This window comes from Buteo buteo, chromosome Z (assembly GCF_964188355.1).
Source record: "Buteo buteo chromosome Z, bButBut1.hap1.1, whole genome shotgun sequence".
NCBI lineage: Eukaryota > Metazoa > Chordata > Aves > Accipitriformes > Accipitridae > Buteo > Buteo buteo.
In genome coordinates, this window is record NC_134204.1 from 62320941 (window position 1) to 62333009 (window position 12069).

Here is a 12069-nt window from a genome sequence, read left to right on the forward strand (position 1 = left end):
GACTTGGCTTGACAGGGCCCTTGAAAACCTAACTAAGGTCCTGCTTTCAGAAGCAGGTAGGACCAAGTGATCCCCACAGACTCCCACTGCATAGACTTTTCTATGATTCCATATTAAACCCAGAACAGTGACCTCACATTGCAAACCTTAGTTTACCCAGCTGCCTTGGTTATCAAGTGTGTTATGTTGAACGAGCTTGCAAAAAAGGTTAAAATATGTAAAAGAAGAAAGTGCTACAGGTGTTGCATCTGTATTTTAAAGTGTGAAATAAGGAACCAAACAATTAGGGTTTTTTTTTCTGTTGCTTGGGTCTTTCAGTTAGACTGCTACAACTTATTCCGAGTCATCTATTTGCTATGTTAGGGTAAATAAGGTCAGGGATAAGCAAGTAAATAGCTGAAAGAGTAGCAGCTCATGCACACATCTATCTATACTATAATGTAATGAAACTGTAAAAGCTAAGAGTTTTGAATTTGTCAGAGGAGCATCAAGAAAGGAGTTGTAAAAAAATGAACCACTGATTATCCAAGGACAGCCCACCAATCTCACATAAGGAATTCCTCATCAGCTAAGTAATTACTTGGGTAATTTCAGTGGTTGTGGACCAAATCTCCCCCACGTTCTGTTAAATAATTGACAGACGAATTGCTGTTTGAACCTGAGATGGTCATGCCTCAGCTTTCTAGTGGGGAAATGACAGTCATGAAGATAAGTGATTTCTGCATAGTACCAAACTAACAAACTATCCACTTTCCAACAGATTTTCTCAGTCTGTTATTTATCTCTTTGTATTGCACATTTGTTTTTGTTCTCTAGGGTTGATGGGGAACTATCTTTTACGTAGTTATTGGCATTCCAGACTAATAAAAACTTGTGTAGTGTACTCAGTATGAGAAAACCTACTGAAAATATAAAACTACTACCATAAAAATTTAGTGACAAAATTAAATATCTAATTCAATGACTGGAACTACATAATCAACTAATCCTGCTACTTGTTTGCCTAATGCAGAGATTTTATTGGTTGTCACATTAAAGTTTGGGAATTATCAAGTGCATGGTACATCATGTGTTATACAATAATGGGTCGTACCTTGTTTATCACACAGGTATAGCAATGGGTCTAATTTACATAACAATTACTCAGAAGTGACTTAAGAAAACTGGAGAAAGATTAATTAACTTTGCTCAAGAAACAGTGTTGTTCACATGGTGGTGTTCACTTCCGCCTCATGCCCCAAGAGTAAACATCCAATTAAAATCTGTCAAGATACTGATATTAAGCTCAATATTCTACAGTACATTTTTTAATACCTGTAAGAGAATATATATGCCTTATTCCAAGCAAGCACTTCATATCTGCTGCAACACTGATGATGAAGCAAGGAAATGTTCTGATTTTGAAAATATATACCAAATTCTAGCTGAAAAACCTGAAAGGATGAACTAATTACCCTGCTAGTCAAGACCCAAGTCAATTTAATTGGAAAGATCATTACTAGCACACAAAGAAAGATGCAAAATTATTTCAGACACACTTAACTCTGTGGTAGGTACATATCAAGTTAACATAGAAGAGACAGTTTCAAACCAGTGGCACATGGTTCAATGAAGTATTAAATACAACAGCCAGTCTGTGACCTTGTTATTGAACAGTTTCATTTAATCAGAACAAGAGCTGTACCTTGTTTTGAAAGAAAAATGACAAGCCTGAAGAAAAACACCCAGCATCCTGCAGCTTCTTAATATGGTTGCTTTCACTTTGGATATAAAAACTTCATTTTCAATTCAATTTTTATTACATGGGCAAATTTTACCACATCTTCCACAAAATTACATGTTACATAAAATGAGTGTGTGAGCAATTTTATGAATCTTGAAATACACACCTTAAGGTGTTTAGTTAAAAAAATGCATTTTGAATATTTTTCCTGCGAGAATGTAAGCATCATGAGGGATATTCACAAAGCTTAATTTCAGCAAGGCCAAGCTTCCTGGGCTCTCTTTAAAATGAGTAAGAGGTAAGGGAGTGAGACAGACCACCCAAGATAGCTTTGAGCTTCTCTCTGGAGGACCTCCTTGGTAGAGGCTAACTACATTTGAGGTATTGAGATATTACCCTCTCTAGGACAAATAGACTAATAGGATAGAGATTTATGAATACCACCAATGAGATATTTCTGGTCTCCAGTAATGCTAACAGAACAACACAGGGCACTTCAAATTTCCCATATAGAAGGGCCTGTTAGAATGTAATAGAAAAGGCAGCACTCAAGTTCAAGAACACTAGATTATCAGAGAATTTACAGAGTTGACCTGTTTCAGATTTGTTATGACACACTATTGTTTTCAATAGGATTGCAGCCACAGACTTAGGCTGGTAAGGAGGGCTATTGCTGTCTCTACTACCATGCCTTTTTGTCCCCTAACAACATCTCTTAAAGCATATTCCCACAGGAATATTGAGTGGAACAACATCTCTTAAAGCATATTCCCACAGGAATATTGAATGGTGGTTACCATTGTTCAAAGGTGGTAACTTCTTGGGTTTAGTTAATTTCACTGTGTGTATATACACACAAGCTAGGTATGATGCAATTTTGACATCTTCACTAGGTTGCAATTTAAAAGATGGCAAAAAATTTAGCTTGTCTGTCCACTGTGCTGTGTCTGTGCAACGAGCCAAAGAGTGAAAGTGAATCTGTATCTGAAAGCAAAAATAACAATATCTGTAATGACTTGAAGAGGTGCAGTACCAAAATTATATGTAACAGGAACTCATCTGTTTACATATTCAGTGCTGATGTTTAATTAAAAAGTGAAATATCAATTTTTAAAAAAAAAAAGCAAAGATTCCTTACAAAAACCTATTTTAAGAGTAAATTTCAAAGCACAATTATTATTTAAGGCTAAGATACATGACAGGGATGCTTTGACTACTTAAAAAATGTATTTGCAATGAAAATAAGTTATTCTATCAAGGTGAAGTATAGAAATGTACAATTGGGACAACACCACCATCAAAAAAATCTTTTTTCTGCCATATCACACACACAGAGAAAAAAAAAAAAAAAAATAAAATAATGTCTCCTGCAAACAGTTAAGTGTAATCTGAGACATAAGTCACAGAAGTTTTTCCTAGAAATCAGTTAACAGTCTGGGTAAAGACAGTTATAAAAGGAGAGTTCAGTTGCTGTTAATGTGTTGCCAATTCTAACCACTCTGAGTGCTGCTGTTAACTAAGGCCCTCATGTTGATGAGTACTCCATGTGAATGGACTACTATGGTTTCTTAAGAATTGTAACATACAAGAAGTTCACTAGGAACTTTCTCAGAGTTAAGATCTTTCATTAGCTATCTGAGGTCATCCACAGAGCAGCTTCTAATTTGGCTACCTGAAGTAACTTCCACCATCTTGTTTTCATTTGCTCACTTGTTGCTAGAATATATACTTACTGTATATTTCTATAGCTGTGAGGCAATATTTTAATTAAAATTTCACTTCAGAAATTCCTGGCTTCTTAATAGATTACAGCCTATCCATTTTAAATAAGTTTTACTGGAAGCTTTTATTTAAAAATCTGAGTTGAATATACCTGAACATTCTATATCACAGATTATTTGCTGCACACATTGGAAAAAATGGAATTTTAATAGTAGTCAGGGTTTCTAAACACAATTGGTACTAAGAGGAATTTTCCATCTTTTTTTGCTACACATTTTTCTGTTAAATGGAAAAAAGAAAAAAATTAATCTGTAAGTGAGCTCCTGAAGTTCTGACCTTTAAATTCAGCCTATATGCTAATCCTTCCTAGTCAGGAATTGGTTCCCCAAATCATCAATATGGAACAGTAAGCATAATCCTGCTCTGAGTTTCAAAGAAGTAACTTTGTAAACATGAAAGTTTTCAAACTGATTTTTGTTAAAAACCGTTTGAAAACTCATTGCCTTTAAGAGTTTCAGCCTGTCATAGAATTTATCTTTCATATTCCTATATAGTTGCTTTCTTCTATATTATCAATAAAAACTAACACTGACCTTCCTCCTAGAAGGTTAAACTTCTAGCTTCTGTTTGAAACGCTAGTGTGCCTTTTCTCAGAAGAAATGCTATGTATTCGTGCCACCAGCAATGAGAAAGAATACACTATTGCTCTGACCCTTCATTAGTCAGAGGATCTTGGCAACAGCAATAGTGCTTGTATACGGTCTCTGCATGAAAAACTGTTTTCAAAGGTAACCTTGCCAAGGGCTATGTTCTGTCTTGGCAAAAGGAAGCAAACTTTACTTTTCTACCAATCAGTTCACTCTGCATGAGAAACAGGTGTTATGATAGAAAATGCGACTTGGAGCAGGAACAAAACAAAATTCTCTAAAAATGAGTTTGGTCTGAAAAAAATCGAAGATAATAAGCCTGCAGGGCTTACATGTTTTTGCAAAATGCAAATCATGAAAACTGGTTACGGGTTTAAATGTTCTTTTTCAAAAATGACCATGGAGATTATAATCATTAATTAAAAGGATGTAAGTGATATTCTGAAAGAACCCTTCCTTTTTAACTCATAGGTTTCAAATGGCCTAATGGTAAAAGGTTTAGTCTCAAAAGAGCTACTCTAATTAAAACTAAAAATTTAGTATAATTAATAAGTGTGACTAAGCTTGCAATCTCATCTACCTGCTATGACATTTTTTAACAGAGAAGTAAAATTATATTTTTAAGTATCATTATAACAGGTTACAAGGGATTATATTCTTACATGTCCCCTTATATATTTTCAATCAATCCAATAAGTGCTGTTATTAAAACCTTCTTGACTTGTGGCCACTCACTACCACTACTCCTTAAAACTCTGCATTTCTTCTGCCCATATTGCAGAATTTGGTCATTCATCTGCAGTGATGTATACTTGAAACACACAAAATAGACAGACTTAGTAAAAAAGATTACAGAGTAAAATGTATCTGTACAGCACATGTATTGTCTCTATATTCTGTAATTTCTCCACTGGAATCCAGTGATGGAATATTGCCCTTTCTACTCGCTTTTTTCCAAAACGTCAAATTATTCTGGCAAGGAAGAGACAGACATCTCTTGTGTATAACTTATTGAGTCTCAGTTAAGGTGTGTTGTCTTTTTCATGGAAGCAAAAGGGGAATTAACTTGCTCCATGTTGAACTCCAAGTATGCTTTTAGGAGTCCTTAACTGTGTTTACCCATATAGATGGATGATTTAATCTTTTTGCAGGAGGTACAGTAAACCAGAAGGTAAGAATACATTTAATGATCTAACATAAATTGCACTGACAATTGAAGAAAAAAGTGTTTTCTAAAAAGAAAGACTGAAAAGTTAGAATTATGTTAAAAGCTATTTTCCAGTTTTGAAGTATACTGACAAACTGAGTCTTTTAAAATCTGATTAATTTTTTTTCAAATTTCAGCAGAGTAATTGTTATCTTGAGGCATTTCACTAGAATAAGAATGGTAACACATGGTCACAACAACCCCATGCAACGCTACAGGCTTGGGGAAGCGTGGCTGGAAAGCTGCCTAGTGGAAAAGGACCTGGGGGTGCTGGGTGACAGCCAGCTGAATATGAACCAGCAGTGTGCCCGGGTGGCCAAGAAGGCCAACAGCATCCTGGCCTCTATCAGAAATAGTGTGGCTGGCAGGACTAGGGAAGTGATCGTTCCCCTGTACTCAGTGCTGGTGAGGCTGCACCTTGAGTGCTGTGTTCAGTTTTGTGCCCCTCACTATGGGAAAGACACTGAGGTGCTGGAGCGTGTCCAAAGAAGGGCAACGAAGCTGGTGAAGGGTCTAGAGAACAAGTCTTATGAGGAGGGACTGAGGGAACTGCAGTTGTCTAGCCTGGAGAAAAGGGAGGCTGAAGGGACACCTTATCACCCTCTACAACTACCTGAAAGGAGGTTATAGTGAGGTGGGTATCGGTCTCTTCTCCCAAGTAACAAGTTATAGGTCAAGAGGAAATGGCCTCAAGTTGCCCCAGGGGAGGTTTAGATTGGATAATAAGAAAAATTTCTTTACTGAAAGGGTTATCAAGCATTGGAACAGGCTGCCTGGCGAGGTGGTTGAGTCATCATCCCCAGAGGTATTTAAAAGATGTGTAGACGTGGCACTTACGAACATGGTTTAGTGGTGGCCTTGGCAGAGCTAGGTTAATGGTTGGACATGATGATCTTAAATGTCTTTTCCAACCTAAGCAATTCTGTGGTTCTATTATTGATGGGCTAGAATATATTTTAAAATGTATTTTAGAAGAAAAAATAAATAAATGCCGCTAACAACCACCTTTGACTTCAACTAAAACCATGAACAGCTGAAACAAGACTAAAAATTTTCAACCTATTTTTCCATTCATCCTGCTACTATATGATAATTTGTTACGTTACACTTTAAACAAATAGGATCCAAATAACGCACATGCAAAAGATTTTGCTGTTTCTCAGAACTGAGGTCCTGTTCTATCACAAAATAAAAAAGTATGCCAGTTGTTCTTTTTTTTTTTTAAAGTATCAGACACAGTAAGAAAAAATATGAAAGATGGAAATAGAACACGTTGATATAAGATGGTAAAAAATATTTCCTTTGATTTTGAATATGAAACTCATCTTACAGCTTATCTAAAAGCCACAAAAACAATTTGCACTGCTACATACTCTTAAACTACAAATATTCTCACTAAACTAAGTGTTACTCTCTTTTCACATACTGCCCCCCCAAATAATTAAGGGTAAGTCTAACAAATTCTAACTTCTTACAAGATTATTTTCACAACTTTTTTAAGTGCTGTACTGACAAATTAAACATCCAAAATTGCACTCGTTCTGCATTTTAGTTAATAAGAGACTATACAGAGAGAAATGTAACCCCAAAGGACAAGTATATTTAACTGTAATAATGTTCAACAAGGTCTCAAATCCTAAACTCTGAGGATGTCTCTCTTTTAAACATCTCAGGGCACACAGAAGTCACATTGTAGAAGAGCAGGTAGCATAGTAAAAGTAAATGCACCCTCTTAAAGTTTGTTTTATTTTAGATGTAATTGAAATGCTCTATGAGATAACCCAGTTGAACTGTTTGCTGTTATCTAAATAAACATGAAATCAGAATCACTAGGCAACATATGAGAAGACATACAGTACTCCTAAAATGAGCTTTTAAACTTCCATTTGTGCTTAGTAACAAAGCACAGATTATTAGATAAAGTGGAATGCACAAATGACTCAGTATACTAATATTACCTATTAATCCCCAAGTTCCATGTTACAATCGTATAGGCAGCCCATTTTACCAGAAATTGTGATTAAATTAGAGGAAACATATGATGGTTTTGTAAGGAATTTACAGTATTGTACTGCCAATCTGGAACTAGTCAATAACAGATTTATAAAAATTCTTTTGACTCACATCATTAACGCACAGGTCTGATAAACTAACTTCTAATACTCAAACATGCTTTTCCTCCCACTCATTGTTCTATACAAATTGAGTGCCATGAGACTACTGAGTTAAAGAAGAGACTAAAACTACATGTGAAACACACTCCTGCATAAACTAGTTAAAAGTACCTCCAGATTTTTTTGAACACAAAATGAATATATTCATTGGTGATTGTTTTAATCTTCTACAAAGGCTGAGAAATTATGTACTTGGTAAATAGTTAGGGAAAATACAATTAAACCCCATTAATATCTGTACTACTTATAAAACCATTTTATATCAGAAGAAAATTGTTCACAAAAATGATTGTTCTTCATTCCTACATGAACATGTCAGGCACACATTTTTCCACCATACATGTGGAAGGATTGCCAATGTTCAGTCTACTTTTTTTTTTAATTTTAGTGCAACCAACTATCTTTTTTGAACTCCACAATATTTTAAACTATCAGTTTAATCTCTGCAAATGCCATTTATAAATTTATTATTACAAAACACTGTAAAAATAATCATAGTTTTCCATTCACTTTTAGAAAAACAAACTTTGCTTTCAAAATGGAAAGAAATTCACTACAGAACTTCACTCTAGTAACTTTTTTGTCCACAAATAAGTAAATAACATAATATTCCAAGTCTATAAAGAATATCACTTTGTATGACTGTGAAAAATGCTCTCAGTTAGAATTCTCCCATGATATGCATTGCACTGATCCAACTGCTAGTTTTGCTCAACTACAATTAAACAAATGTGTCAGAACAACTTTTGATAGGTGTACAGTTTCAAATAATCACAGTACTCTCCTAGTCCTTCATCTATTATAAAACACGGGCATCATAACTGAGTCGCAATCTTCTCACGCAGGCACTATAGTGTAAAGGAAGATCACAGTTAGACACACAGACCATTCATTTCTTCTTTGTGTTATGTAGCTTGTGAAAATAACCTTACACAGGGGCAGTTTAACTCCAGAAAAAAACAAGAGAGGGCTAAACCACACAGATTCTCAGTCCTACAATGTCCTGAACTACTCTTAATAGAAAGTTTGGCCATAATCAACTCACATTACTTTGGAGAGCAATACTTTAAATGATACGAAGACATATTGGAGAGAAGTCTGCCATAACATGATGTTTTAGAATGATCAAGGGAACAGGAAAGCAGGAGTTCAGTGTCGATAGAATTTCAACTGCAATACTGGGTATTAGGTATTTAATGTGATGTTGGCGCTCCACAGTGTATATAAGTTCTTCATGTATTTCTTTAGATATTACAAGCTGATTCAGTGTAGCTAAAAGAAATTCATGGCAAGAGTTCAGAAAATTTGAAATCTGCAAGGTGGACTTTAGAAAGCAGTTGTGAGATGTTAAATTCATGGAAGATCACTAAATTTGACTAAATTTTTCCAGTATATGAAAAAAGGTATAAACACAGATTATTTATTTGTCTGGATTATTGTTTAACTGCAAGAATTTACACAGCTTGCATTGCAAGGCAAATATAGTTTTGCTCAAAGCAACAAAGTCCAGCAACACATTTCCTACACAACTGAAAAATACTCTTCAGGTATGTAACAATATAAATATATCTGTATGACTTCCACGCCTCAGCCACTTACTCAATGAGGCTCTGGAGAATACAGATTTGGCACATTTATAAAAGTGTACTGATTTCATGAAGAAGTATTACTGTTTTTTATAAGAAGAGTTGCTAAACATTCAAATTCTTCCCCACCATGAAGTTAGCTCAGAGTTCAAAAGTTATGCATAGTAATGACTTACGTTTCTTTAAATAATTTTAATATCTTTTCTATGATCTAGGGAGTTTTGCATGATCTAGTAAAGACTGACACTTTCCACAAACAATTACATGACTGCAGAATCACTGAACACAACAGTGAGTCATATTTGAAATGCATGGTAAAAGGCCTGTATTCATTAAGCTGACTTTTTCTCAACTCTCTCTCTATACTGCTAAGCTACTAAATTCAGGGGACAAGAGGAACAGTGCTGAAAATGTTCAAGAAGGAGAATTTTAGAAACAATAGCCGCATCAGTTTTCATCACCTTAGACAATAATTTCTCTTTCACATTCTTCTGCACTCATGCAGCAGACTTGTTAGAAGACAGGTTCTTCAAATTTATTCTGAGGTGACTTTGGAAGTGTGATGCAAATTCAGGGCTATTCAGGATATAAGTGTGCTGTACATTGTATTTTTAATTGCAAATTTCATTTTTACTATAGAATTTGTAAGCACTATAATACCAACAGCCATAAATTTCTGCGCTAGTGTGTAAGCAGCAAATGTAGACAGCATAGTAAGTTTGTTCTTAAAGCTTTTGATGTGAATTGAATTGAATTGAAGAATACTACCAAATAAAGGGAGAAGAATATGTCATCCTTACACCAACAACTTGTTTCAGGGCATAGCTGGAAGATGATGCGTTCAAGAACCTCTTTAGAACTTTTCTTTAAACACTTAATTATGAATGAAATACCACAGTCTAAAGACAAATAAACTCAGTGTGTGTACACAGACATTATGTTCACTGGCCAAGACTTAATTTCCAAAAGACACAGACACTTTTCAGTGAACAATACCTATGTTTAGCTCATCATACCAGGACACTGCTTGTGCCAACACACTTGAGCCTTTCCATGTATCCATTACAACACACACCAACGTTGTCCAGTTCCTGCCAAGTTTCAGCCACAGCTCATTCAGTGTAAGCTGAATGCTAGGTCCAATCAAAGGAGCTCAAGGAGAACATGAGCCAGTGTCTTGAATCCAGAGCTCAGCTGCTGGCATAACATACTAACATAGTACTGTTCCTAGTTCTGATTTATGAAGTGGCTTTTGAACTACACCAAGTTACCTTCCTCTTAAACTTTAGTATCACCCAGCATAAGTGGGGAAATACTTAATTACTGAATTAGAAAATAAAAGTTTTATCCTAAAAAAAATTAACTTTTAACTTGTTCTGCAGTACAGAACAGGCCATGGAAAATGAAAACCCATATACCATCAGGATAAATTTAAAAGAAATAGAAGCTACATATACTATATGCTACAGTATACAGAGAGTACAGTAAATAGTTTTGCATGATCTAAAGAAGACAGTTTCCTTCCTTTTTCTTTCAAAACCATACTCCTGGTATTTGAAAGGGATATATTTAACACCCACACTAATAACTTCTCAGCCCAGCCCCAAAGTTTGCACCAGATCATTTCTGTATTACTAGCTGGAGAAAGGGGATAATAAAAATCCCACACAGTACCCTGCACAGCAATCTGACTAACCTTTAAGTTCTGAAGCTACATTTACTGGATAAAAACTAGAAATGGAGCTAAAAAGTGGCACCGGTAAACTAGAAATGAATTGTGTCTGCTTACAGCTCAGCTCCAAATTACAGACAATCCTAACCAATTATTTGGAATGTCCAAACATTCAGTTTTCCATGGAAATTCTAAACCTAAAATTTACTTCTACAACATCACACAAATATAATTCAAGTGAAGCTTGAAGATGTCCTTGGCAAATTCAGTTCAGCAGATGATTAGAATATTCAGTGTTGATTGTGTTGATGCATGTCAGTAAGACTTGAAAAATGAGAACAAAATCAAGGCAATCTGAGGAAGCTGAGTAGTTTTCAGAAGTTTGGGATAGCTAAATCTGTCATCTTGAAACCCTCATACTTTTGCTCAATTCTAAGCCACAGCTCTTTAGCATCCCATTTCTGGAAAAATCCTTAGATTTTTACAGCTCTGAAATCTAACTACAGGTAATCTGTCTTGCAGATTGGGTTCTGGAAGTTCTGTAAGTCAGAAATAGTTCAGAAACAGGACTTCATGCTTAAATTTCCAGATCAGAGTATTTTATGTAGAAGATCTGCTGATGACAGCTTCTCAAGTGAAATCTTCACCCCGCTTTATTCCCTTCAAAAAAAGCCATGACAGTAAAAAAAGATGAAAAAATTCTATATTTAATCCAATATTATGACTGAAATAACAAAGATTGTCCATTTCAAATTTCAGAAGGGAAAAGTTTCATTAAGTTTGTGTCACTTACATTTTAATTTGTATATTTAAATTTGCGTTATATGCAGCTTTAGATGTTATACTATGAAAGACAATATATATACTTTAGTCATGCACTGTTTAAGAGAAGCAGCCATATAACTAAGATGCACAGAACTTGGACAATACTCATTTCACAAACAAAATTCATTCATTAAAGGATAAGCACGAGCAAATTGATTAAGGCAGAAATTCATTTATGATATTAAGGGCCTCTTGACTTCTAAGTATTTGGTTTCCACATTCTTAATAATGCTTTATATATTTATATTATATATTATATAATATAATATATTTATAATACAATTTTTACATTTTAAAAAAATATGATCCAATCACGGAAAAAGAAATCAGTAATTATAGTGAAAAAAGACACCGAGAGTCTCTATTCACTTTATCTTCATTATGATTTTACTTAATTTTGGTAAGCTTTCAGGATACTCCTTGGGGAAAAAGGCAGTCAGATTATTCTTCTGTATCATATTTGAGGATGCTAAAAAAATCTCAAAATCTATGATTTACAAGTAAGCAAAATAC

At 34.8% G+C, this 12069-nt stretch overlaps 1 protein-coding gene across 4 annotated transcripts in view; it reads right to left on the reverse strand.

Moving 5' to 3' along the window:
• The window catches only part of FBXL17 (F-box and leucine rich repeat protein 17), a 290228-nt gene that overhangs the window by 143081 nt on the left and 135078 nt on the right, over nt 1-12069 (reverse strand). The gene's annotated exons all lie outside the window — the stretch shown is intronic.